Source organism: Agelaius tricolor, unplaced genomic scaffold (assembly GCF_023055355.1).
Source record: "Agelaius tricolor isolate 1412-34295 unplaced genomic scaffold, bAgeTri1.0.p SCAF_3, whole genome shotgun sequence".
NCBI classification, from domain to species: domain Eukaryota; kingdom Metazoa; phylum Chordata; class Aves; order Passeriformes; family Icteridae; genus Agelaius; species Agelaius tricolor.
The window spans coordinates 62,332,505-62,360,033 of NW_027269263.1; the positions used below are offsets into that span (position 1 = coordinate 62,332,505).

General features: G+C 42.5%; 1 protein-coding gene across 4 annotated transcripts in view; it reads left to right on the top strand.

The window, feature by feature from the left end:
* The window catches only part of GRM3 (glutamate metabotropic receptor 3), a 104,559-nt gene that overhangs the window by 29,567 nt on the left and 47,463 nt on the right, over window positions 1-27,529 (top strand). The window contains exon 2 of one of the 4 annotated variants that reach the window (XM_071424042.1): window positions 9,318-9,425. The exons of 1 other annotated variant lie outside the window; for it this stretch is intronic. The gene's annotated coding sequence lies outside the window, so the exon portion shown is untranslated. The remainder of the gene's footprint in view (window positions 1-9,317; window positions 9,426-27,529) is intronic. 2 more of the 4 variants (XM_071424046.1, XM_071424044.1) reach the window with 2 other exon arrangements.

Genomic DNA, 27,529 nt, shown 5'->3' on the forward strand with positions numbered 1-27,529 from the left:
TCTGGAGATAAAACGCATACACACACACAGATAGATACAGATATTTCTGTGTATTGATAGATATACACATATAATCTGGTATATATAATATACCTATCACCTGCCAGACCTCTCCTAATGTCAAGGCTCCTCTTTTCTCTGCCTTGTCTTCCTTTTACAGTCCCACTATTTTTAAATGCTGTACTTTATTCAAAGTCAGTGTGGAGATGTCAGGCAGGTAGTTATTAAAAAAAAAAAAAAAAGGGAAAGAAAGAAAAAAGAAAAGCAGAAAAGCCTTTGCCTTCTCCTTATTTAATAGCATTTTTGTTCTGCAACCATTGTTCCTGCCAGTCAGAAAAACTGCTTGGTTTTTAATGAAAAATCCTAACAGCAACAAATTGCAGCCCTCCCTTTCAACAGAGACATGCCCTTTGAATTTAATTATGCCTCAGGCAATGCATTACAACGAGCGTGTGATAAGTGACACCAAAAATCTTCCAACAAACACAGCAGATATCCCCCACTGGGCAAAAATAGCTGAATACCAGATTGCCAGGTTTGGTTGGAACTCACTCAGGGCCAGAATGTGCCCGAGTTCCCCCACCCAGGCTGGTCCCTGATCGGTCCCACTGATCCAGGAGACCTGAGCACTCCCTGTGCAGCCCTGCAGTGTGGGAACCCAGCACATCCCTCTGGCTGTCCAGGATGGCCAGGACCCTGCCAGGGGGCTCAGAAGCCCTGGCACAGAGCCCAAAACACCTGTGGGTTTGATTATGACCCGTGGAGCAAAGTACCAACCTTATATGAAGATCTGCAAGCCACGACAGTTTAGGTAGAATAATAGTGAAGTTATCATGGGGTGGAAAAGTAGATTTTGGGGTTTCTGGTATGGAGGTTCAGGAGGCAAGATGGAGGGAATTGGGCATATCCAGCCTATCTCCTTCTTCTTCTTGGCCTCCATCTTCTGCTGTGATGTTGGCACTTTTGGATTGGTTTAGAGCAGAAGCTCACTGTCTAACATAGATGATAGGTATTGGAAAGTAATTGTAAACATTGTACATGTAGTTTTAGTATAAAGAGATAACACCGCCCTGGGGCAAGCAGAGTGCCTGGAACTGTCCTGCTAGACAGACCTCAGCAAAGCAAGAGAAAATTTTTTATAGATTAGATACAATAAACAACCTTGAGACCAAGAAATTAAGAGCTCTGACTCATTCTTCAAGTGCCAAGCTGAGAAAAGAGACTTTCTAACTTTTCTCAGAGTCACTCTGACAAGTTAAACATCCTGACACTGCATCCTCTGCATCTCAGCTCCAGGAGAGCTCCAGCCTCCAGGGAGGGCTGCGGGACTCTGCCCTGGCAAGGACATTCCTGGGGGGGTGATTCAGAGCCCCCAGCAGGAGCCCAGAGGAGCCGGGGACAAAGGAAGTGGAAAAGTTTGGGAGGTTTCCTTTCCTCCCGGATTAATTTCTCACAAGCTGTGTCAACCATCCACAGTTAAACAAATACTTGAGATATCTATCAACATTTCCCATTTAGAGGGAGAGGCAGCACAGATTACCTTTGGTTTTGTTGTCTTGGGAGCTACCACAGCCAGCAAGAGGAGACTGCCTGGGATTTTTCTGATTGTTCGCAGAAGAAAATTTCCTGTGAAAACAAACACCCACAGCCCTGCCTGTAATGCAACACCAGGGTCAAACTCTGTCCTTTTACATCCTTCTGGATGCTAACTTGGGATAATGCAATGCCCCTGTGTTTCTTAGATATTCTGGGATGGCCAGTGACTCCCAAGAGGCAGCAGATCATAGAATCATAGGATCACTAAAGGCTGGAAAAGATCTCCAAGAGCATCAAGTTCAACCTTTGACCAAATGCCACCACACCCACTAAACCATATCACAAACAGACATGTCTACTCCATTTGGCAATCTCTGGTAATGCTGGTGGTGCACAATGGTTGAGTCTATTTATTATTGGGATGCAAAGTATTCATTGCAAAGGGAGAAAAGTCACAGACACCTTCCAACTGCTGGTGGGCCAATATCAGGACAAGTTCTAGTTAACCTCAAAAGCCATATGGATGTAAACATAAAATGAAGCAATTCCAATCCTGCAGAGGGTTTCGTTATTTCAAAGTAGCTGCATTGGACATGGTCTCTGTCTTCCATTTCCTTTCCTGACAGTACAGGTGTCTTGGCTTACTGATATTTTGAGAGTGATTTTTTATTTTTATACCAGATATAGCTGCTCTGGGTCTGAAGACCTTCTTGCTCATGTCAGGGAGCTGTTTCCCTACTGTGATACAGCTCTCTCGTGAGCTTCTGCAACAGCTGTTTTCATTGAAGTCTTAAAGATGAAAGACAGACAGAGCTTTTAAAAAGAGAGGGCTGGGATTCACAATCAAGTTATTGCAGTTTAATGTGTTTCTGTGCAGCAGCTGAGCCACACCAGCCAGCTCGGTTCACACCCTCAGCTTCAGTGAATGCAGGATTTAAACTGCACATCACCATGGCCTGAGTATGACTCTGGTCAGACATCCACAATAAATCATTCAATTTCTTGAGCACAGTAACACCATCATGTAACTGAGTTCTCCAGATATTTAAATGCTTAATTCTTCCTTTCACTACTAACTTGCCCTGCAACCATGGGCAATACCACCTCCTTAGCTTTCAGACTTCAAGTGTAAAATGAATATGAGGAGTGCTTACACAAAAGGGTAATATAAGAAGAGAAATGAGAATCTATGAGGTGCTGAGATATTCTGGACACCTGGCCTAAGGGTCGTTTTAAACACCCCATTCTGCTAAGAGGAATTGGAGTGGCAGTGCTTTGCTTTTAGTCACCCTCAGTGCTCCTCGTCATTTATGCAGCTGTGGAGCTGAAAAATGACTTAAAGTCCTGTCTTTTTCCTGCAGTAAACAGAGGCCAACAGGGCTGCACTGCTCTACAGGAGCTGAGGAGCTGCATTGCTTTGTTGCATGTTTTTATGTGAACCTGTGAGTCACAGTTCCTGTACCAAAATATTTCCAAGTGCATCTCCTTTCAAAGATAAAATTTTCGGAGCTGCTGTCATGTGTCACACATAAACAATGTGAAGCATAACATCAAACACTTGGAAAGTGTGCAAGTACACCAAAAGGAAGTCAGGTGATTTACTGAGCTTTAGTTCAATATAACTGCATGAGTTTTACACCTAGAGGACTCGGGTTGCTGTAACTGTTACCTGTGAATAAAGCTTCCCTCTGGCAAGTGATAATTAATTCTTAGATTTTAGAAGTTTCTGAATTTCAGAGACCCCTGAGCACATTTGTATGAAGATTAGACATTGTTTCTTTTCTCCTTTTCTCTTTGAAGTCTTTTCTTCAAAGATTGCAGCTCGCTGTTCAGACTGCACAAATCCTCTCTTGACAGAGCCAGCTTTTCTCGCAGAGCCTTGAGTCTGACTCTGCTCTCCCTTACTCTGCTCTGTGCCCCATCAAAGAACAGAGAGATTGTCAGCACCACCTCGCTGCCAGTGGGGAGGAGAATCAAACCCTTTGCCAAGTACATCAAGTGAATTGCTCACCCCCTGTGGGGAAAATTTACCACCTAACAATGCAGTAATTGATATTGATGGTGTGTCTTGTTCACATTTCAATTTTTTAGAAACTTGTTTTCAGGATTGTGAGAAGCCAGGTTACAGTGATCAAAGGTCGAAGCCTTATTTCCCTGTAAAACAACTTCCCTGGGGCTATGCCTGATGTGGGAAGAAATTTGTGGTTTTGGAAAGAGATTTATACAAGACACATACTTAAACTAAAAAAAGACCAAAGATACTAAATTACAGGAGTGGGATTGTCTTCTTATTTGCACACCTATGAATTGTAAGCAACTGCTCAGATGCTGGAGAAATGAGCTCATCCACAATTTTAGTAGGAGTAGTAAGTGCTGGGCCCATAGAAATGCAGCTGAATTCTTAATGTTCACACCTTAGTTGAACTTCTCACTTCTCTCTTCTCAAGCTGTGCTCCTCTGACCTTGTCATGAAACAATATTTTGCTACTTCTTTTCTAATGAAAAAAGAAAGGAGAAGTGTTTGCTTTTCTTTTCTATCTCGTTGAACTAATTTTGGGAGGGGAAAATGGAAGAAAAAAAAAAGAAAAGGGAAAGAAAAGGCAAATATTCATATAATCCAGGAACTCTTTTTGTTTTTTTTTTTACAGTTTGGGATAAATAACCCCCATTAATGAAAAATTAGAAAACCAGTGTTCCACCTTTATAATTCACAGAATGCTCTAGCTGTGTGCAGAGCTGAATTTCAGGGTCTTGGTGTTAAATAGTACAAATCTACAAATATTCCTACTGCTGCCTCTGCTCTCAGCTGCCCTCCCTCAGTGACCACTGCTGATAACCTGTGTGTGAGTTAGTGGGTGACTTCCTCACTGCTGAGGTGAATAAAAATTTTACCATCCAGTCCAATTCTTGTACATTAAGTTTCTACTCAATGTGATCACTGAGATGACCCAAGACAAGCAATGGGATAAGAGGAAAGAGTGTTCTACAGTATGATCAAAATTGACACCTTTCCATGTGGTAACATCATGGTTTTGGTCAAATAACTGCAAGTTATGGCAGAAGCCTTCAGACTGAAAATACATGGCTGTATGTTCAGTGATGCAAATTATATTTTTCACACTTGCTCATTAGCAAGTGCCTTAAAAATACCCCAAACTCTCATAGGAATTGGAAAGTACCAGAGTAGTGAAGTGTCTTGCCCAAGACATCAGGGCAATGACAGAAGAGTAGAGGGTAGAGTTCTCTCTGGAGTAAAGCCTGGAGCACACATTCATCCCACCTTCAAACCACCCTTTATGTTACATTGCTTCCCAGTTTAGTGTCCCAACTGGTCTAGTCATGCCCTCTTAAGCATTCTTGACTTTTATCTCATATAATTTCACAGAAATTTCCTTTCGTAGCCTGACAAAAGAAATATTTCTAACTCTTGATATGAGTCCTTTATTTTTTTCCCCCAAAATATTCAATGCACAGACCCAAAATTTTTGGTTACTTCTTGGAACTGGCCCTCTGAGCCCCGTGTGCCTCCTTCACCCACCTTGAATATTCCCAGCACAGCGCTGTGGTGGCCCAATGTGCCGGATACACAAGTGCAACTGCACCAGCAGAGCTCTCTCCAGGGGCCACAGGCCAGATGACAAGGAGCCAGGGAAGGAGGTTCACAGCTGAATGTCTTTGCCCAAGGGAAAGCAGACCAAAGAATACAAAATGTCGGCAGAGGGCATGCTGCCCTTGATTGAGCCCCCGCTGGCTGGAAACCCAGAATTAACAACAGCAACAACAACAAGAAAATTAGTAAGGCTTGCCAGCTGGGGAGAGACATCTGGCTAGCGATCAGAGGGGCATGTGAGTCAATTAATCCATCTCCGAGCTGGATTAGCACATTGAAACATGCTTCCCTTCACTGCTGCAGAGGGACCTGTTGAATGAGCTTTAAAGATGAATGGAACTAAAGAAATTTCATTTAGATGAAGAAAAATGGCTCTGAAGTAGTGAGTGGGTGGTTTTTACATGCCTTATGTGCTGCAAGAATTAAGCACAACTCGGAGAATTTAGGGCATGAAACAGCCATTTGGATACAAAAGCTCTTGCATTTCAGATCTCATTGATTTAAAATTTGTATCTTGATATCTGCCAATTTATTTCTCATGTTTATAGAATATCCAGGAAAAAAAGATACTACTGCTCAGGAAAAATAACTCTTTCAGTTCATTCTTTCACAACTGTGGTAAATCAAGTTACTGTCACCACAGAAGCTATTCCTGGGCTCTTTTGCTATTAAATGGAATGGCAGGACTGTTGCTCAAGGGTATCATGCTGCATTTAGATCTGGAGAGATTGAGACTCAGTCTCCACCTTCTCTGTCATTGCAGATCTATGGGACATGGTCTTAAATACTTTTCAGATTGTCAGAGATAGGACCTGAAGGGATGAGTTTGGTCACTGAGTTCAGTTCTTGCTGTCATGAACCATCAGGTCATATTATCCCTTCTTTGGAATTCTTCAGCTCCCTCGTAAATTTTGGGTTTTTTGACTGTTATTCCTGTAGTCAGAAAGCTTTTCCAAAACTTCATTCCTCTGCTGCTTAGAAACTTCTTTATAATTTCTATTGTCTGTTTATTCAGGACCAGGTTACAGCCATTTGTTCTAATTCCAGAAATGTCTTTTCCTCTCCTCCCTTCAGAGTACTCAGACCCCTGAGGTGTCCATGGACAGCTGTCAAAAACTTCAGTTTTCCTTTCACTAAGCTAAACATATGAAGCCACATTTGTTCTGCCCTAAAACAGCCTCATCAGCCCCCTGTGTTTTGCAGTAGTCCTTCTCTATACCTATACCTACTTCAATTATTATTTTGACAATACATGGATCATAAACAAGTTTCAAATTATATCCTGTGCAATGGCAGAAACACCACCTTGCACCTGCAGAAAATACCATTTCTGTCTCTACTCTGGAAGTTGTATTCACTGATTGGGGAGCTTTCAACTTTAGGAAAGTACGAGGAATTTCTGTTAGCACCTGGAAGTTTATACTTGAGACCTGGTAGGAAGAGGCACATGAGTTTTCTCAACTGGGGGATGGTGCCCAGGGACAATCTTGATGCAGCTATTAGCAAAGCAAATTGAGTGCTGGGATACATCAGGAAAGATTTCTCCAGCAGAAGTGGTGGGGACTTTTTGTATTACTAATGAGCTAAACAGTGCCAGTGAAAAGACATTGACAATATAATCCTGATTTGCCCATACTGAGAAATAGCTTGAATGATCCCTGGAGTTCTTTTGGGATGTGGCATTGTTCTGAATAATTCATTGACATGTGTGGGGACTTAGCACATAGTGGGGACCATTCACCAGATGCATTTCCAGCGTGGGCCCCCTTTTCCAGAGGCTGGCAGAGGCAGCTGGATGAGTGCCCACTACTGTGGCCTAATGATCTCATTGCCTCAGGGTGGTCCCACAGAGGTTTGATTGGTGAGACCAGACACAGCCATACACATGAGGGTGCAGCTCCTCGTGTCAAGGACTGTGCACAGTTCTGTTCATCTGTACTGCTGGCAGAGGAGCTCAAAGAGTGCAGCTACAGCTCCTAAACAGTGACAGACGACAGAATATGATCATTTAATGGCTAAACAGTCTCCAGCCACAGAGGTTTGACCAATTTAACTCTCCCAACACAGCTCCTGGGAAGAGGCAGGAGGCCATCTTAGCCCCAGCAGTATTCACATCAGATCTGTGGGATGGAACCTTCTAGTTCTGGAGCTCCAGAGATTTTGAAATGGCACAGCACAGCTGTGTCAGATGGTATCCAGATCAGAGTGGTCCATGACCCATCCTATTTGCTAAGATCATTTCAGCCAAACTGGCTCAGATATACTGAAGAACTACCTTGGTGATCAAAAGAATCCAGAATTAACTCTATGAGAGCAGGAAAAACCGATTTTGAATGCTTTTGAAAAATCTCCTTTATACTCAAAGGGAGCTTTATGTACAGAAACTGTCCACAGCCCCTGGGAATTTGGTTCTCAATTCCTTTAACTGGAGCATGTCAAATAATTTCAGCTGTCACATGTCATGTCTGAGAGACCGTGAGCTTTGACACAATATGTGTCAAATACACCTTCAAAGAATGCAGCACTTCTCTGGGAGGTAATGACAATTGCTGAGCATGATTTCCTTCTGAATAAATATGAAAACTTCACAGACATCAGTCAAAAAAATTAACTCTCCTTGAAGCCATTTCATAAGAAATGCCTTCTTTCCTCTGTCTCTGCTACCTCTCTCCTCTCTCATGGAAAATGCCAAAGTGGATAAGTTCAGGACTTACCTCTCAGAAAAACAAGGGGACCTAGAGTAATGAAAGTCAGAACTCACAAATATCTGTACATAACTAGGGTTGTATGAAGTTGACAGACATCCTGTCCCTGCTGCTGCTGTGTCACTCAGTGTCCATTACTGGCTATTGACTGTTCTCCAGGAGACAGTCCCAGAGATAAAGAGGGAAGGACTCCCTCTTGGCAAGTGTATGAAGCCAATTGCAGGGAGCATGTCACCCCTTTAGGACCCCTGCTTACACTTACATATTGCTTACAGTATTTGTCAGACATTCAGTTATCTCTTCAGAGAAACCAGGAAGGAGAAGAGAAGCATTTTTCCCCTTTTTTCTTTAAGCACAATGAAAAGACTCAGACCTGGTCCCCAGTTCAGGACCTGTTCAGATTAGAGATCCAACAAAGCAAACCCCTCTTTGTTAGGGGACCACCAACAGTTCATTCAACAGGAAATGTAATTTTAAAAGTGATCATAAATAGATATGTGTAGTTGAAAATAAGAATTTCAACATGAAATGCAGTTAGATATAAATAGAAGACAATCTAAATTTGTGGACTTCATAAATACATCCAAACTTACTCTCAAAGCCCATAAATGTGGTGAAAGGATTCCAATATTTTTCACATAACCAGTGGGGAGTATGGGACTTAGAGGGGCAAAAAAATGTCCCTACAATCACACTTGACAGAGAACTATGAATTCTATTGAGATTTCATGATCAGCAGATGATAAGTTAATCATGATGAGAGAAAAGAGTCAATTAGGACAGCTCTAGGAGCATGAAATAGATGTAAATATCCCATTATAGCAATTAAGAAATATTCCTTCAATATGGCACAGCAAGAGGCACAGGGAAAAGACCAAGGAAAGAGAAGCCTGGCCAAGCTGGTTGTCACCTATGCCAAGTGCAATTGTAGAACTGTTTGCTGCCAGCAAACACAAACCACCAGCAGTGGCTATCTCAGAAGTGAGAAGTCCCTGATTCAAGAAGAAAAAAACAAATGGGTATTTTAAATTTACCTGCAAACTGTCCTGATTTTACTCATCTCTAAAATAACCTGTGTATTCTAAAAAGAAAGTGCTCTTGAAGAGAGATTTTTAGCCTGTTTGATAGGATATTCAGCAGAAACTCTGGGAATAATAAAGGAGTGTTTAAAGCAGATTGCCTGCCTCATTCAGCTGTGTTATGGAGCTGATCCAAAGACACCCAGGAACTTTAAAAGGTGCTGGAGCTGGCCCATCAGTTTCTAGTACTAATAGGAACCGAGCTGTTAGTGTTTTTGCATGACATCCTGTAAGGAAAATCACTGGCATTTGGCTTACTCGGGAGATTTCACCATCTGTTATTGTAGAGACCCAATAATGATACAAAACACAAATAAGCAAAAAAAAAAAAAAAAAAGCCCTAACACTCTGTCAAAGTTAGTGAGGTCTTAAAATATTCCTGCACAGGTAGAGAATTTGCTGGAGGAGAATCAACAGAGCACCGGGCTCAATTACATCCGAGTTTCCTGTGTAAGACCTGTCAAGCAACTCCCATCATCACGTCTGTAAGTGAGTGTGAGTAATGGGTTTTATTTAAATTCATGTGGTGTTTGCTACCTACACCCAGACAGACAATGGACAGATAGCAGAACAATGATCATTAAGAGGCTATCACTTAATTCTTGTTTTATTCTGCAGCTTGCCTGCCTTCATCTGTCTTCCCTTCTGAAGAAGTGAACACGTTCCTTCTGTCTCAGATGGAAATGCAATGGCCTATTATGCATTCATCACAAGTTTTCCATTTTCCATCCAAAATCATGACAGTGATACAAATATGAGAGCCCACAGAATTTGTTTCCAAAAGCATTCAGCTCCACACATATGTGTTTAGCTTTCTGCAATTGAATTTCTTATCCTCCAAAACACACAGCCAACTTCTTTCTATGTAGCAAATATAACATTTAAGGAGTTTATTTGTCTTACTGAAAACAATAGGTAATAAGTATGGTGATAAGGGCAGAGCATCCTACAAAATATTGAAGAAATCTGTTGGCTCACTGCAGTTCTATTGATTTAAGAAACACAAAGGGAATATGCTGAACAAGATGAAATGGGAAATTAAGTAGCATCATGTGAATGTAGTAGTAAAGCATCCTACATACTCTCATCACTGTCAGCTTCCTGCAGGACAAAAATATGTATTCAGCCTTGAAAACTATGTCCTTCCAATGCAAGTATTGGTAAGCATTCATTGCCCTAGCTATCTGAATTCCTTTGGGTTTAAGGAAGCTGTCAAAGCTTTACAAGTTGTGAGTGCTGTTGTGCAAGTAAAATTAATGACTCCTGTTCTGCTTCCCATATTTAAAGCTTTAAATGAGTCTTATTGCTGTGGAAAACATGAGGAGGAGCAGAGGGGCTGTCAGGATGGAATTATGAATCTTTTGGCATTTAAAATCTCAGACCTGATTGACCTCATGACGGTGCTTCAGACCAGTGTTTATCTTGGTGTTGTAAAGCAAGCAAATTACCTTTACCCAGGCATGAATCCCACTTTGCAGTCTGCTGTAACTAACTGGGGTATGAGGCTCAAGTGAAATTCTCCAGTCAAGCAAGTAAACATGGAAAAACAAACAAAAACATTTGCATTTGAGGTAGTATTAAATGTATTCATCATCTGCCCTTTGAGTCTGTGTAAGTGCTGGAGTAAGGAGACAGTAATATGAATAGTTGTAACTCAGTTATTAAATAAAATGGAAATACATGAATAATTAATACAAATAATAACTGGTTCTTGCCCAGCTGCTGTATGCTGAGGTTTTAGTTGGTGCTTGGCAAGGCATGATGGACTAAGGGTTGCTTGGGGAGAGAGCTCCCTTGTAGCCCAGGTCCCCAACACACTGTAGGCTGCAATATGAGCTCGGGGCTGGCTATTTTCAGTGCAGTGAGGAGCTCCCAGCAGCACCCTGCTCGTGGCTGTAGGATGATGCCTGGCCTCAGAGGGCAGAGTCAGCCTGCCAAGCACTCTGCCTACGGTGTCTGCCTAAGCAGCAGCCCCGGCCCAGGGGAACTCAGGCTCAATCAATAGGTGTTATTGACACCCTCATATTTCAGCTGGCTTCCCTGCTCTTCCCCACAGCCATTAGAAAGGCTCTCCAGAAAGCACTTTGGAGCAGCAGCCAAACCCACATTCTCAGAAAATCCCATGGGATATTCCTAAGGAACATCCATGTGCCCAGAAAGTAGAGGGAACTCCAGAAAAACTGCTGGCTTATGGTTTTCTCTCTATGTGCTTGCAACAGAGATGACCCCACATGCCCTATTGAATTGTTCTTCCACCAGTCCTTTCAGAAGGGAGCAGGTGATAAAATTCTGTAGTGAGTATCTCCAGTTCTACCAGCATGCCCCTAGTTCCTGCTTTACCCATCAGCATCCTCTCCCACAACCCAGAAGCTACCTTTCCTTGCAAGATATGTCACAGCACTGAAGTTAGGTCTGAGGCATGGTGCCAGCTGAATGAACCTCTCTAAAGCCTGGAGATCTGGGGATTCATCCAATGGAGCCAAATTTCTGCTGCCATCAGAGGCACACCTAATTTACCTCCAGGCAAAGAGGAACAGAGTGTACTCACTGACCCGGCTGCTGTGCACTGTGGGAGCGTGTAGAGCGTTCCAAGCATTAATCCTTAGGACACAGCTGCAAGGTCACAAAGTAATATTATCTTCTATTTTCTATAGGTACAGAGAGGTGAGCCCAAGACAGAGATGAGACTGGAACCAGATTTCAGTGCTCTGGTTTATCTGCTAGACTGAAGCCTTTCCAACAGTTGGGAGGGGATTTTGTGTACTATATTTTGAACACAGAAAAAAATAATCTTGTGTGCTTTAATGAGTGTAGGAAATATGTCATGTACATGAGTTTTTCTGAGATTTGGGGAAGTCAGTTATTAAGTCAGATGATTGTCATACAGTCAAAAAGTGCTGAAAGACATCTTCATAGAAAATTCCAGGGTTTGCTCCTTCTCATCAACAACACAATGAGTATTCAGGGCACTTTAAATTGTTCTGACCTATTATCACAGAGCTCTTTTCTCTTGGTTCTGCTGCTGGCTATGCATTTCCCCACAGAAATTAATTATCTTTATGAACAAGTTGCTTCATAAAGGACTAGCACTGTGGCCATAGCTGTCTAGTTTAAGTGAGGCAGCATAGGTAAAGAGAAATGGGTACTCAGTGAATGTTTTTGAGGGGAAACAAATTAGCTTTGGATGATGAAGACCTGAAAAAGTGTTTTGGTAACCTATATGGTGTTTACTTTTAGCAGCTATATCAGTCTTTTAACAGGAACCATTTCTTCTTGTATATGGACTGGGCTGCAATGAAGGTAATACCCCACTGCCTGCAGCTTCTTGCTCTCTTCATTGTTCTTAGGCATTCATGATCTCTGAGAGTTTTATGCTGACACAGGAAAGAAGTGATCTTTGCTTCTTCTGCCATTGATTCAGGCCATACTTTGTTTTCTCCACAGTTTCTCATTGCTAAAATACAGGGATGGCATCATACCCTGTAATAAAGGGAGTTGTAATTGTGGAAAAATACAAAATCCTGTTTATTGGTTCAGCTGCTGAAAAGGAGAGAGCTGATCATAATTCCATGGGGGAAAAAAAATAAATTCTGAGTGTAAGGGTTAGGCATTCAAAACTGGAGAAAATTAGTTGTGTTGCAGGTTTAGCTCCCTGCTGCCCTGCTGATCCATCTGGGACACTCTCAGTCCCTGAGTGAAGATCATGCCATTACTTTGGACTCACTGCACTGAAGCACAGCTAATGCCCTCCTGTAATTGTTTCCTGAATGCTGAAAACAGCAACAAAGCCCACATGCATGCATGCACATATATGCTCACTGCTATGCTTAGCCTGATGGAAATTCTGTAAATTGCTAACCCTGGCTGGAATTGTATCACTTCCAACCAAACCTCAGCACATCGGTTTGGGCAGCAGAGTAGGAGTCAAAAATGGGTTCTGTGGAACAGCAGGCTTAACAGCTGAAACCATCAAAGCTCTGAGCCTCCATGCTGGCCAGATGATGAGTTTTTAATTTCTTCCCTGTGGGTCCTGAGATGCAATAGACAAAATAGGAAAAAAATCATACGTCAGTTCTGTTGGCCTTTAAATGTAAATGGAGAAAATCTGCAACTCCTATCAGAAAAAAAACTAATCAATTGATATATTTCTGTGGACCTACAATAGTTATGTATCTCTCACATGCAGATATCTATCAAAACTCTCTGAATTTCTTAGTACACCTACTCAAATTCCATATACTTTGTACTAGATGCATAAAATCAGAGAGGAAAGGAGGAGGAATTTAATTTTACACTTGAAAAATTATGGATCTTTCATTTCTATGCCTCCCCACATTGCACTCATATTTAATTTAAGATCTTAAGTGGTTCTAAATAAGCTTCTAAGATTCAGTTTAAGCACAAAATATCCATTCAGGATGAATGAATAATTCTGAATATCTGGAACAAGAGAACAAAAAGGGTTTTAACATTAACAATGGGACAGATCCATCAACAAGATAACTATGATTGACACAAATGGAGTTTCTTTCACTGGTACTTGATTTGGCCATTGCATTAGGCAGTGTTTTATTCCTTGTGATTAGAGTCCTAGCTCAAAACAGTCTGTTCATACAAGAGAAGTTGTAGTTCAAGTCTATAATACCCTTGACCCACTGAACCAGTGGACCAGACAAAAGTCTCATAGTCAGTTGATAACTGACACAACTTCTTGAATTTATCTTGAAAATTGTACAAGTTTTCCCTGACTGTGGTGCCTCAAGGATTTCCCATCATGTGGTTGTCTCAAGCCCTAGGTGAGTGGAAATGTAGAGTGTTTTCTCCTTGAGGCTCAGTGCACCAATAACTTGGGAGAAAGAAGCTGCTGGCATGAAGAGGGGGAAGACTTGGAAGAGGAACACAAAGAGGTCACAACTGGAAAAAAAGGAGTAGGATACACCTGGGAGCTGCTGAGAGGCTGAGCTGAGCAGTAATCAATGAAAGCAACAGTTCACAGACTGAAGAAATGGAGCTTTCAGCATTTAAAATGCTATTGTAGCAAACAAACTTCCTGCATGCCAACACCCTGACAGCAGAGTGCCAAGTTAACTCACCAAGTTCATGCTGGACTAACTGGGGCATGCTGTGAAGATAATAAGAGCATTTATCTGTCATGGATGCAAGCTTATGGATTGATAGATCATTTGATCTGTATGACTGTATTATGGATTTGCCATTAGCTTTTATCTTTAGCCATGCTGACAGAATCAAAAAACATATTTATTACACTTGGTGGGTTTTAATCGACTTTGCATTTTCCTGTGAGTAGAGTTGGAACACAGATAATCTGCAAAATACACTGACAATCTTCCAGTTTATTCTGGTTTATTCATATTTTTTCCAAAAAAACAACTGAAGAGCATATCACAGATGCATTCTCCTGTAAAAGCTTTACATAAGATTTGAAGGAGAATAAACTAGCATTAGCCACCAAAGGGAGAAAGATGCAGTGCAAAAAAAGCTTATCCTCTGGGCTTGATGAAGAAAACAGCTCAAAGCCAGCAAATCAATGATCCCAGAATGAAACTGAAACACTGCCCACAGAAAAAATGGATTTGCAAAATGTGAGTTCTCCCTATTTCATATGGTATTGCTCCTTTTCACAGAGGAGAGCTTTTAGTGCTATGGCACAAGGTCTGATACTACCAAGGCTGATAACATCCAAATAATGTGACAGAGGGACCAAGCCCCTGCTACACTGAAAATCTGAGAATGAAGGGGAGTCCCTCCCATGGAGATGTCTTTGTTGTTGATGTCTCATGTGACCTGAGTGACTATATGTGGATTTCATCAATACAGTCAATAGAGTGCAGGGTGTCTATCAGCCTAAAATAGAAAGGACCTGGGGCTTCTGGGGCACAGCAAGCTGTCCACGAGCTACAATGTGCCCCAGGAGTCAAGAAAGACAATGATATCCTGGGATGCACTAGGAAAAGCATTGCCAGCAGGTCAAGGGAGGTGATCCTGCCCTTCTACTCACCCCTAGTGAGGCCACATCTGGATGCTGTGCCCGGTTTTGGGCTGCTCAGTACGAGTGAGAGGGTCCAGCAGAGGCCACAAAGATGTTTAAGGGACTGAAGCATCTCTCTTACAAGGACAGGCTGAGGGAGTTGAGCCTGTTCAGCCTTGCAGCAGGACAAGAGGGCAAAGGGCAGAAACTGATGCCCAGGAAGTTCCAGCTGAACATGAGGAAGAATTTCTGTCCTGAGCAGTGACTGAGCACTGGAACAGATTTCCTAGAGAGGCTGTGGAGTCTCCCTCACTGGAGATAGTCAAGAACCATCTGGACATAATCCTGTGCTCTGGGATGACCCTGCTTGAGCAGGGAGTTTGGAGCAGGTGACCCACTGGTCCCTTCCAGCCTGACTGATTCTGTGATTCTGTGATTCTGTGAAATGAATTGCATGCCAACAACTTTTGGCCATGTTGGCCTCACTGACTAAAGGAGAATCTAAAGAGTCCACTCCACCCAGGAAATTCCTTTGCCCAGTTCTACAGAACCTTTTCATTGTCCATGGAGAGAAATAGATACAGTAGTGTGCAATTTATTTCATCCTATTACAGTGTCTACAATATAGTTGATGAATCACGTTCTATAATTAACAAATTCCAGGAATAAAGCTGTGCTTACATAACAATAGGGGAGGTTAAAAAGTTAACGCCTGAGACTCTGAAAGGATAGAGGAGTTCTTGCAGCATGCCCTGGTCTTTTGAAGGCTGTTTTCCTAAGGAAATAGGGCTTATGCAATTACATTAACTGTCAATTCCAATGAAGTTTGAATGCTAGCCAGTGTCACCAGAATCATACAAAATACAGACTTTGAAGACATTAATTTGTTACAGGTTTCTTTTTTTGGGGAAAGGAAGGTGGCTGAATAAAGGAATGAAAAACGTGATTAAAAACCCTTGATAAAGAAAGGCTGAAGAGTGAGCTCAGCCACACAGCAAACACCAAAAACCCCTGCAGGAAACCACAGGAAAAGAGGCTTTCCACAGATAGGCTGTATCACTATTGTAACCTATCTTACATCAGCTGGAAACTGCCAGATGATGTATCTGTCTTGGAAAAAATAAAATGCCCTGGTCTTATCCTATGTCAGAAAGAATACACTCAAACTGGAGCACAAGTGTCACCTGGGGATAGCCTGTGTTTGAGTGACATCAGGGAAAGCTTGGCTCTGAATTCAGTAAACCCTGATTTCACGCCTTGCAGACTTGTTTTAGACAGGGAAGTTACAGGTAGGGCACAGTTAAAGCAGTCAGTACTTTATCCAAAGCAGTGAGAATTCCAGTGGTCAGGAGTATTGGCCATCTTTGACACCTTTTTATTGCAAATGTAGATGTCACTTCTACAACCTACTAGGATGTACCAAAAACGTGCAGCCTGTGATAAGAGTAGGCTGTTACTCAAGTGTTGTCTTCATTTTATATTGGAGAGATGCCATAGGAGTTCCCATTTTAAATCTTGTCACCTGCTTTCACAGGCCTCCCCTGTTTTCCATGTGTATTCCTGGGTGGAATAGGGAAAGGCAGATGCTGGCTATGCTGATTTTGCTTTCCTGAGAAAAGGTAGCTGGGCCTGAGCCATGAAGGGAGGGTATTTCACTGCTGACAAACTGAGTGTGATAGCCCCAAAAAGCACTTAATGTCATTCAATTTAAAACTTAGGGAACTGCATTTCTTTCTCCCTGCAAGCTGTCATGGAGCTTCAAGGTTCTAGAATTTTGTCAAAGATATCTGCCCTAGAAAATGAATTTCAAAATTTCCCCTCAAGTTCCTTCACTTTTTCGAAGCTTTTTATCCTTTTGTAATTCCCTTCTTCCCAGTCACTCTTAGTGAGACCCTCAGAACCTGTCCCCACTCTCAGCACACCCTGAGCTGCTGCTCAGCGTCTGCTGCAGCACAGCCACATCCAGGGCTGCTGTTTGCTTCCTGATTTTTGTCCTTGCTCAAAGTTCACTTTGCAGTTCATCACTTGGGATGTAGGGCCCTTTGCCTTCCAGAGGCACGACACTGGCATGTGGAGTAACACCACAGTCCCGGGAAAAACAATCTCCAGAGATGGTTCTTCTCCATCATCTTCCTCTCCATGAAACAAGCTGTGGAACTGGAAGAATATGCCCTTGAGGGGAGTGCAGCCTGATTCACAATCTGGCATGTACAATTCCTAACCTACTTTTTTTCCTCATGCACCTGGTCTTGTGGTTTCTCAGCTCTCCTTTTTCAATTGCTGCCTGACAGGAGAATTTGAGGCAATTATCACAGAATGGCTTTTATTGCGTGCTTGCTGCCATGAAGATGGCTCTGCCTTCCTGTGGTCAGTAGAAATGTTGGCAATCATGAAGTTTCTCCCCAGTCAAAGCCAGAAAGTGCAAGCAAAGCAATGAAATACTCACCTCTGGTTCAGTTTTGTTAACAAATACAACTAGTGACTCTTGGCTAGTTCTTGAATTCCTTAATGGGATTATTATTCATTCATGCTGGCCTCGGTGAAATTTGGGATACAAGTATTAATCTTAGATTACAATGAGAATTGTAATAACAAGAGAGCTTGTTATTGCAAGGCACAGAGGCCACACAGAAAGAATATCCAGTCCTGATCCTCCCAAAATAAATCAGATCTAACTCCTCCTGGAGTGAGGCAGGAGTACATCCTTACTGTGGACTGTGCCTTCCAAGAAATTATAAGCCTCTATACAAACATCCATGCAAAGCAGTTTTAACTCTTCCTTCACCAAAACTCTTTGTCTGCCTCTAGTGAGGGATGAAAGGAGCACAGTTAACAGCTGGGCTCATCCTGCTTAGCTTTGGGTTCCAAAGCAGGACCCTCACTTTAGATGGCTAAAATTAGATATGAGAATTTCTCTGAATATTTTTTGCTAATTTCATGCTTCGTCCAAAGCAAAGGATCATCACCACAGAATAACCATAGAATGTTTTGGGTTGGAAGGGACCTTAAAGACCATTTAATTTCAACCCCCCTAGCAAGCCCCAGCAAATTGAATGCTTCTAGCAATGGGGAGTCCTCAGCTTCTGTGGGCAACCTGTCCAAGTGCCTCTTCACTCTCACAAGCAATAATTTCTATATCTAATGTAAATCTACTCCCTGTCATGCCCTTCTGAAATGTCCCTCTCTCTGTAGACCTTTGATATTGGCTTATATAAGGTGTGACCTTATAGAAGAACATAGGACAAAGTTTGCACAGGCTTTAGAAAAACAAGAATTCACCAGGAATTGTTGAGGTTATTCATGTTTGTCTTTCCTCTGCTTTGTCGTTATGTCGGAGATTTGGCACCACGGAGCAACTCCTTGCAAGGAGAAGTGTCACAGACATGCACTGTGCTTCATCCAACAACCCAGCTGGGCCTTCCTCAGAGCACTAGCACTGTTCCAGATACTCTAAATAGGGCCTGTGTCTTTCCTTCCCTTCATTAGCAAGGAATTCCCCATCACACTACCAGGCCATGAATTATTCTGGCAGAGGGATTGAGGGCCAAGCTGGATGGACTGCAAATTCAGTTCTGTGGCCAACCAGATGGCTGAAAGACCATTTACTGTCAGCACAGAAAAGAATAAAGACAAAGGCAGTGCTAGAGAAAGCTGTTTCCTGGACAGTGCTGGGCAGAAGGTGACAGAATACAAGTGGCAAGGTCCCCAGGGTGTCCCGAAGCAATCAGTGAATGGAGACACAGTGAGCCACCAAACCACACATGGCTTTACCCAGTGTCTCATCTCTTCTTTCATAATTTGTGCTAAATGCCTCTCTAAATTTTGAGTTAAACTGTTGTTGCCATAGCAATGGCCATTTAGAGTGAGAGAATGCAGGGTATGTGTTGGGGGTGTGAGGTTCTGGCTCCTCTCATAAAAATATATGTCTGCATGTACACACACTGCTGTGGAGCTGCATGAAAGGAGCCAAGCAAGCAGTTTGCATCAGATCTGAGGGAGGGACAGGTGGTATGGAAAGAGGAGAAGAGCTTGGTGCAGGTTGGAGCTGTTTGTTCCAGGATGCACCTTCAAAGGGCTGAGTACTAAACTGAAATGAGTCTGGGTGATAACTGACTGACATTTCATTTCTTAGCAGTACAAGTCACTCCCTTGCTCAGGACAAAGCACACTCGTTGCTGCCTTCATGGGATAAATTTTTGCAGGAACAGGAAAAATTTGCTTTCTCTGGTTTATTTTCATTAAAAATAACTCTTGCTGCTAGCTCTTTAACAGGAAATGCTTTTAAGCAATCTACTCCCACTGTTTATACAAGTTTATTTACCAGGGCACAGGCTGAAAAAAAGTCAATAAATAATGCAGGCAATATATTACCTAATTTTAGATCCACTTCTAAGATTTTTCAACACACTTCTAAGATTTTTCAACACTCCTAGCACTAGCATTTTTAGTGGTCACAACAGGAGAGATTCAGAACTTGTGAGGTTTATTCCTCACTTTATGACACCTCTCTGTTGGGTGAGGAAACTTCTTAAATAGTTACAGCTAGGGCAAGATCCTGCCCACATCCCTGAGCCCATTTCCCTGAGGACTTTGGCAGAGTTCCATCTTCCTCCAACTAAATTTGGCTTAGAAGTGGAGTTAAGCATCACCTTGATCAGCAAGTGCAGGCAGGGTCTGAAGTGTTTTGGGAATTCTCATCCTGAGTGAGATTTAGGTACCTGAAGCACTTAACTGATGAAGAGGAGCAGTCCATTTGTTCACTGGCTGGGCCCTCAAGTGTCACATTTGAAGTCCCACATTTGACTGATTGTGAACAGGATTTTTCAAGTCCATAAATTCATAGCAGGGCATCCGAGTTTGATAATGTAGCCATAAACTTCTGTGACATATCTTGTCCTTCCATGAGCCCAGATAGGGTCATGAATCAGAATTAACATTCCAGATTCCTGTAAGAATACCTGATTTAAGCTTTGAAAATAATCTGGGGCCCAAAAGAGAGCCATAAATATGAGTATTTTTGAAGTATAGCTCTGTATTTGCCTGTTTCTCAGTAAATAGCAGCCACCAGCTCCTGCTCCCTGTTGGTGACATAAGGACACACCTGGTGCATGGCAGACTGAGCTATTGTTCCCACTTCCAGTGGTACTTTCTGGTGGAGGTGAGACAGTCTTGTGCCTCTGACTGGAAAAGAAAAAGGCAAAGAGGATCTATCAGCCAGCAAACCCCACAGGCTTCAGTAGTTTACTGATTTACAACAGCTGCAGAACAAATTCTGTAAAATTTTTAGTACAATCCAGTTCCCACAAATAGCTGAGGGCAGCTTTTGTTTCCAGCAAACTTCTGAGACTTTTGTGATTAGAACTATGAAGGCAGTAAGCACAATTCACGATCAATTATGTTTTATTAATGTTTTTTTAATACACGCCACAGCCCAGTAATCATGGAGCTGTTCAACAATGTTGATCTGAAGTCAGCTAATAGCAGGATGTAATTTGTGGCCCTCTCTGCTCACTTACAAAACACTTGCTCTGTTAATTGTGATTTCACACTCTGCTGAATGCTGTTGCCTGGAGGTAACATTCATGTGATGGAAGAGTTACCAGTCTGGGCTCTGGGGGGGAGGGTGCAGGAAAGGATCATTTCAACAGAGGCTACTGTTGTTAAATTTTTAATCCTTTTATATTAAAAAAAAAAGGAGAGAAAACAACTAAACATCAAAAAGCTACAATCCACTGCTAAATAGGTCTTTAAAACCTGAATATTCTTTCCATGTTTTGATCCCTTTCTATTGCTTTGTGTTGTTACCAGGAACACGACAAAACAAGTGGCCAGTAGGTGAAACCCTGTCAGGGCAATCAGGCACCTACCTTGACCTCATATTCTGGATGCTGGGCAAACCCAAAGAAAAGCCTATATTTTCATTAGAAATGTTTTTGTGCCTTCAGGGGTCCCAGAGACACCTGGTGACTTGCTTAACCAGAACAGGCAGGAGATTCTCCTGGAGAAGGTCAGAAATGTTGCCATGTTACAGTGAGCAAGTTGAGCAGATGGAATCTCATCACTGAATGGTTGGTCAGGGGTGATGAGACAAGAGCTCAGCCCTGCACAGGCAAGGGCAAGGCAGCAGCTCCTGCTCTAAGTGCTTGCAGTGAATATGTCAGAGGGAGAAATATTGCCTCTATCAAATGAGAAGAATCATCTTAACCTGGAAAATTTCCAGCTGAGTGTTTGATATGGCTGTGGGAAATTAGGAGATACAGCTCAGACCAGAAAGGGATGGGAGCACCAGCCTGGGAAGGTTTTTTATTTGACTCATCACTAAATTGGGGCAGTGAGAAGAAGCCACAGAGGGGACTTTGCCCACTGCTTGCCATCACCTCCACTATCCCGGTTTCTCCCACCTGCACAGTGATGTGGAGAGCTCCAAGCCAGGTTTGAGTGCTGCCACTTGGGGGTACAAGCCAGGACTGGGTCCCATCAGAGCTGGGTGACAGCAGAAGTCACCACACATACAGCCAGAGAGGAAAAAGGGTGCATGCACACTGCTGCCCTGTGAGTCTGGTGTGACTCTGAGGCTGCCTGTGCTGCCAGCCAAAGCCTCAGCAGAAACAGTAGTAGCAAAGGACTCTCTGCCCTCCACATATGCAGAGGCTCTGCCATATTTTCTGTATTGCCAGAATGTGGGGAAAACATCTTGGCACAATAGCAAGAATGAAATCTGGCAGCTCGTTCTGGAGTGAGCCAAGAATGCCCAGGCAGAGCTCCTCAGATTCAGGGGAGATCCAGGCTCAAGGAAAACCCTGCAGGCATTGCAGAGAGCTGAGAAGTGATTAGGGGCACAAAGCAGCAATGATCTCTGTGTGGGCAGAAAAAAAAATAGATGGTTAAGAATCAATTAAGAGGGAAAGGTTAAATACGTGTCTAAAGAGTAAATGCACAGATACTCCTTGGGGGGCTATACTTTGGATGGTGTTAACTTCACTTAGTTAAGCCTCACTTGCATTAAGCACAAGTGTTAAAGCTTCTCTTAGCTAAATATTTCATCCCAACATGACACTGAAAACATCATGGTTTACTCTGGGCAAGACTACTCCACACTTGTGCCATCACCTCTCTCACCCAACATTTGACATTGCTGACCTTAGCCTGGGGCTGGTGCTCCCACACCACCCAGGAGGAATAATTGCAGTGACACCCACAGGTCACAGAAGCCAGCTGCTCCTTTGTCCCCAAAGACTTTATACTCCCATTTTTTCCTTTTCCATGCCTTTCTGGGATCACAGGTGAAGGCTGAGACTGAAGCCAACTAACACACAATCAATAAGCACACAGCACTTGCCTGCTCATTGCAGTCTCTGCTGGTGGGCTTTCAGCTGTCACCAGAGCCTGGAAGAAATAAGCAGATGGACAAAAAGCAGTAGGATTCAGCTGATTCCAAAGAAGACAGAAGGGAAGATGGTGGGACTTTCAGAGGTCTAACCCTGCATTACATCAAGATCATTACAGCACAAATTGTCCAGATGGCACAGAGCCTCGGGCTCACGGCTGCACTGCTCAGTGCACTTGAATGTACTCATTGTTGGAGTAGGGAGAAACTCCAGTGATTTAGGAGCCTGCATGGCCTGACCCAGAGCTCTGCCTCTGGTGTCTGCTCATTGTAACTCCTTCTCCTGAGACCAAACTCACTTTGGAAGAACTCAGACAGTGCCAAATGCTCTCATGTATTTTAACAAATAACAAAGACTCATATTTCCATACCATATTAATGTCTGACTATCTTCAGGGGCTTCTTGTTCCTCACCAGGCTAAATTAATACCTCTAGTTCTCATCTATAGAGTCATTTAATATCTGGAAACTTAAAGAGTAACACGTCAAAGACATCTGTTTTCCCCTCTGATTAATATTTTAAATCCTTTTTTTCTGAAACAGGATATCATAGATCTCTGAGGAGAGGGCCAGGCATCTGCTCTGTGTTGACATTGTAGAAAACATAAAGCATCAGATGTTGATGCTAACACAGTGCAAATAGTAACACAGTGTTCTGAATTTTTCTTCTTGTTCTAAAGCAACAGAATATAAGTTTTTATTTTAAGACTGGTGATTTACTCCTACTCTGATGTATTATATCTTGCTTTATATGTCTTTATACTGAAATTTCCCCTAAATTTTTAGGGCTTTTCAAACTCTTTTACAATATACTAGATATGGCATGAATTTGTATGGTTTGTAGCCTCATGCTGCTGCTGGTGCTAATTGCAATAATTAATGTTTTTCATGTACAGGTTTTCAAGATGAAATGAAATTCACAAAAGTACCTAATTGGAAAGCCATTTTTGTCATTTTTCACAAGGCAAGAAAAAAAATCTGAGATGTAACAGTCAACAATTGAAATTTAATGCACTTTGATTAATTTTTAGCAAATTTATATGTCAGTACCTGATTAACATTTCATGAAGGAAATTCTCCATTTCCATAGAAGAAATTTACTTCACCTCATCATGTGTTCTGCAACTTTTCCCTGGTTTGTTTGTTTCTTTGTTTTCTTTATGTTCTGATTTAAGCTACCAGATTTCAGCCAGCCAGAATCAGGGTGTGAGCAATTTGTGCTTGGCTCAGGTCTGTCACTGTAAGCTCTGGATCACTTTACAAATATTTCTCTTCCAGAGGTGACAACATCTCTAATTATAATTGGCAAGGAGACCCAAGCTTGTCTGTCACTTCTTTCTGATTAAATAGGACATTATATTTCAGTGCAGTTCTCATCAGGTATTAAGGTCAAGCTCTGCCAGGGCACATATAAATGTGATAAATGTGTTGGATGATCTGTGCTACTGTGCAAGTTACCCATGATCTCTGAGAGAAAGAAATCTTGGCATTCAGCTTCTTGTGTCACTCTTGAAAGACACACTGGAATTTTGAGCTGAAATTTGAATTGTTTTAGAAATTTGCTTCCCTAAGATAAAATTTTAGGGCACAGCAAGGGCTCAGGGAAAGATACTTCTCTGATGGGTGACCTTGGAGAAAGATCTATTGATGAAAGTATGAGCTTCAATATTTATAAAATGCCACGAGAGCACAGGTGTGCTGGGAAGCTCCTCTGTGACCTTACACTGGGCATGGTTCTCCTCCAAAGAAAGTTGACAAAGGACAGCAGGTGATACCGAGCTGGCATATGGCTCCAGGCACCACAATACCACGTTTTAGCTCTGAATAATGCAGTATAAATCCTCAACTGCCAAGGGGGAGCCACCCACAATAAAGCTAAACATAATCTTCTCCAGCACCCACGTCAGCTCTTGTTGCATCCTTTGTCAGGAAGCTGCATAAACAGATGAGCCCTGCAACACACTGTGAGGGGGAACAAATGTGGGAAAATTTAGGATAGAGCACATGGTAGCGAGGAGAGGAAACCTCTCCAGAGTTTTAGCCCTGTCATGTAGATTGCCCTATTCATTAGTTAATGGTGTTGAAAAATAGCTAGGCAATCTGAAGTGCCTCAGCTCTGTAAGGCTTCCCATTCCATCCTCATAAATGGCAGATTGGAAAATGCATGGCTGCTGGGTGCTGGATTGCCAGTACCAAGCACTGGTGCTGGTATGATGGAAGGCATGGACAAAATTGCCACTGATGTATGAGCAAGAATGTTTGATTTATAAGTCATCTGGCTAAATGAAAAATTCAACTGCAATTCTCTTTGAAGTTTGACACCTACAAGACAAATAGGCTGAAAATGCTTAGTCTGATAAGAATTCATCTCTGAACCAACAGCACAGGTGGACCTGCTCTGTGAGCTGCAGACATGTGAATATAGCCCTGGAAGACAGATTTAGTTTTGGAGATTATATCAGTGGGATACTGAACGCAGAAACCCCAGACCCCAAACCCCAAATCTCTTTCTCATTTTTGTTGCTTTCACAGAAAGAAGAATATGCCCATCCTTAGTAAATAAGCAAATTTACACCAAGAAATAGTAAATCTGTGCAATCAGCTTTTCACACACGGAGAAATAATCCACCAAAGCTGACGATTCAGACCTAGAGGCAAGTGGATTTTCAGAGAGAGCAGCACAGTTGCTATTGTACACAAGTGAGTTGCTTTCAGTAAGGGATGTGCTGAGTGTCCCCCAAGGGCAGATGCAGCTTCCCCTTGTGGGCTTCTTGTGGTGGAAAGAGAAGGGGCTCTGGAGTGCCAAATGAAGATGCTTCTCAAGCTGAGTGCTTCTGGCTAAAGTTCAGATAGAGCATGCTGGCAGAAACCCTCTGATGCAGATGTGGAAACTTTTCTCCTTCAGCCTGTTTATTTTCCATGTTGATATTTACATTGCTTCTACACCCAGACTCTACTTCTATTTCCACCAGAGATCCAAAGGCTATAGGGCAGGAATGCAGTACTAACAGAACACCTAGAACAACACAACCCTGCTGGTAGCTGACATTAAGACTTTAAATATAAACAAAAAATAAAAAATCTTTCTTGGTCAGCAAGCACTTCTTTTTGAAATATCCCAGAAACACGCTTTAAGTAGAAGACAGCTCTGCAAAAGCCAATAGGAGTGGTCAGTATAGAGAAATCACTTCAGGAAGGATATGATCAGTGGTATCTTCACCATGTTTAAGAGGAGGAATATGGGCTGTATCAGCCTGGAATAGGTACAAAATGTTTGTATATATAGTCCTGAGTTACACAAGCTGCAGAGAAAGCATGTGGGAGGTGCACACCAGAGAGAACATGAGAGGAACTAAGCTGCAAGCCCATCTCTGTGATCTGCTTTAAAATAGTCTCCATCCCACCAAGATGCCTGTTCAGAGTCTCCACAGTGACCACCCAAATCTGCCTCACAGCTTCCTCCAGGAGTCCCACCCATGAGAAACCCTGCAGGCACCCATCCCTCACAACCCAAAGGGGAAACCTCCCCTGGCAAATCAGCCTTTGCATGAACACCTTCACTCTGAACCTCTGCTCTGCATCCTTGGTGCCCAGCAGGACACTGCAATGCCACTGCACGGACAGCAGTGCTGCCAAGTCTGATGAAGGAGAGAAGCACATTTTATACCACAAGCTGTGGTTTCCTTTAATGTCTCCCATTTATAAAGAGAGGATTTGAACACATAAAATAGGATGGTTTTTTCCTGGGAACCAGGACTCTGCATCCGTGGTGTCACCCTGCAGTCTCAAAGCCCCCATGACAAGCTCAGAACTCCACAGGCCCTGGGGAGGGTAAGACAATCAGTGCAGGTGGGTGTTCCCCACCCATGGACACCCCTCACCAAGCTCTGTGTCCCCAGATAGAGCAGGACTGTGGGGATCAGTCACCTGTGTTCTCCAACCTGAATGAGGCTCCCACCACCTCCTCCTTTCACATCCCCAGACACCTTCAGACCAGTGCTGTCAGCACAAAGTGGCAAGGAAGAATCTGAGAAATGGTCACTCCCAATCCTCACCTAGTCAGATTGCCCCTTGGGTTCTGCAGGGACTGATCCCATCACTGATTCCAGTTTCCCTCAGCAGTACCACTGTAACAAGCATAGGTGACAGAACACAGAAATCCTTTGCATTCTTTGCTGAGGAAATCAGTTGTCCATGTGCAATTCTGAAATAATTTTTAGTACCTTTCTATCCTTTCTTGCTCATGTATCAGAGACTCACACATTCCTGAGACACAGAGGAGATGCAAGGTGGAAGGTGGTGCCATTTACAGAAATTAGCAATTTTGAAGGACTCAAGGGAATGAGAGCATCCTCCCTGCTGTAGCTCTAGGTCTGTCCCAGGGTAGTTTTAGAAAACCTTCTAGAGGGCCCCATTTTAAAGCCTTTTCTTGGGGAAATTCAGTTGTTCCTGGTTGTGTTGAAGAGCTGTTGAAAGCAGATTAGTTTAATATGACCTTATAAAAGACTCACATAAAAGCCAGAGGGAGCAATAGGAGACAAGGGAGGTTTATTGCTAAGGTATCAGAGGAGCACTGGGAAAGATCAAAGTCTGATTCTTGGCTGTGCTGATGACTTTAGGTAAATCACTCAAGAACAGGCTTGGAAGAACTTGGTTAGGAAGTTTTTCAGACTCAGTGACTCAGTGGGAACCAGGGGGTTTAGGGCACAGTTGACCTTTCCAAATTTTGATAGTGACTGTGAGTGCCGAGCAAATCAAAATCTGAATTTAGAATCTTCCGAGAATCTCAATTCATCTCTCTGTGTCTCTTTCTCCCAAGTGTGAAACAGGGAAAACAAATATTTTGCCACTGTTATAAAGCTTAATGTATGAATGTTTGCTGAGATACAGTGGCAACAGAAGCCACAGAGGTAAATAAAATGGATATTGCATTAAAAAAAATCCCAAGTCTTGTTTTTATCTAAACAGTGGATTAGTGATGAAAACAATGGAACTATTGTTTTCATCTATTAACTATATTATTAACCACACAGCCATTTATGTGACAAGTGTCACCTTTTTGTCTGATAATGATTTCCAATGGCATAGTACCACCATTTTACATGCCCTGTATACACTTGAATAATGCTTGGTAAATTAGAGTAGTAAGTCTGATACAGAAAACACTGCTGAATACATTCAACATCATTTCTTCTGTTAAAAATTACCAGAAAATATATTTTC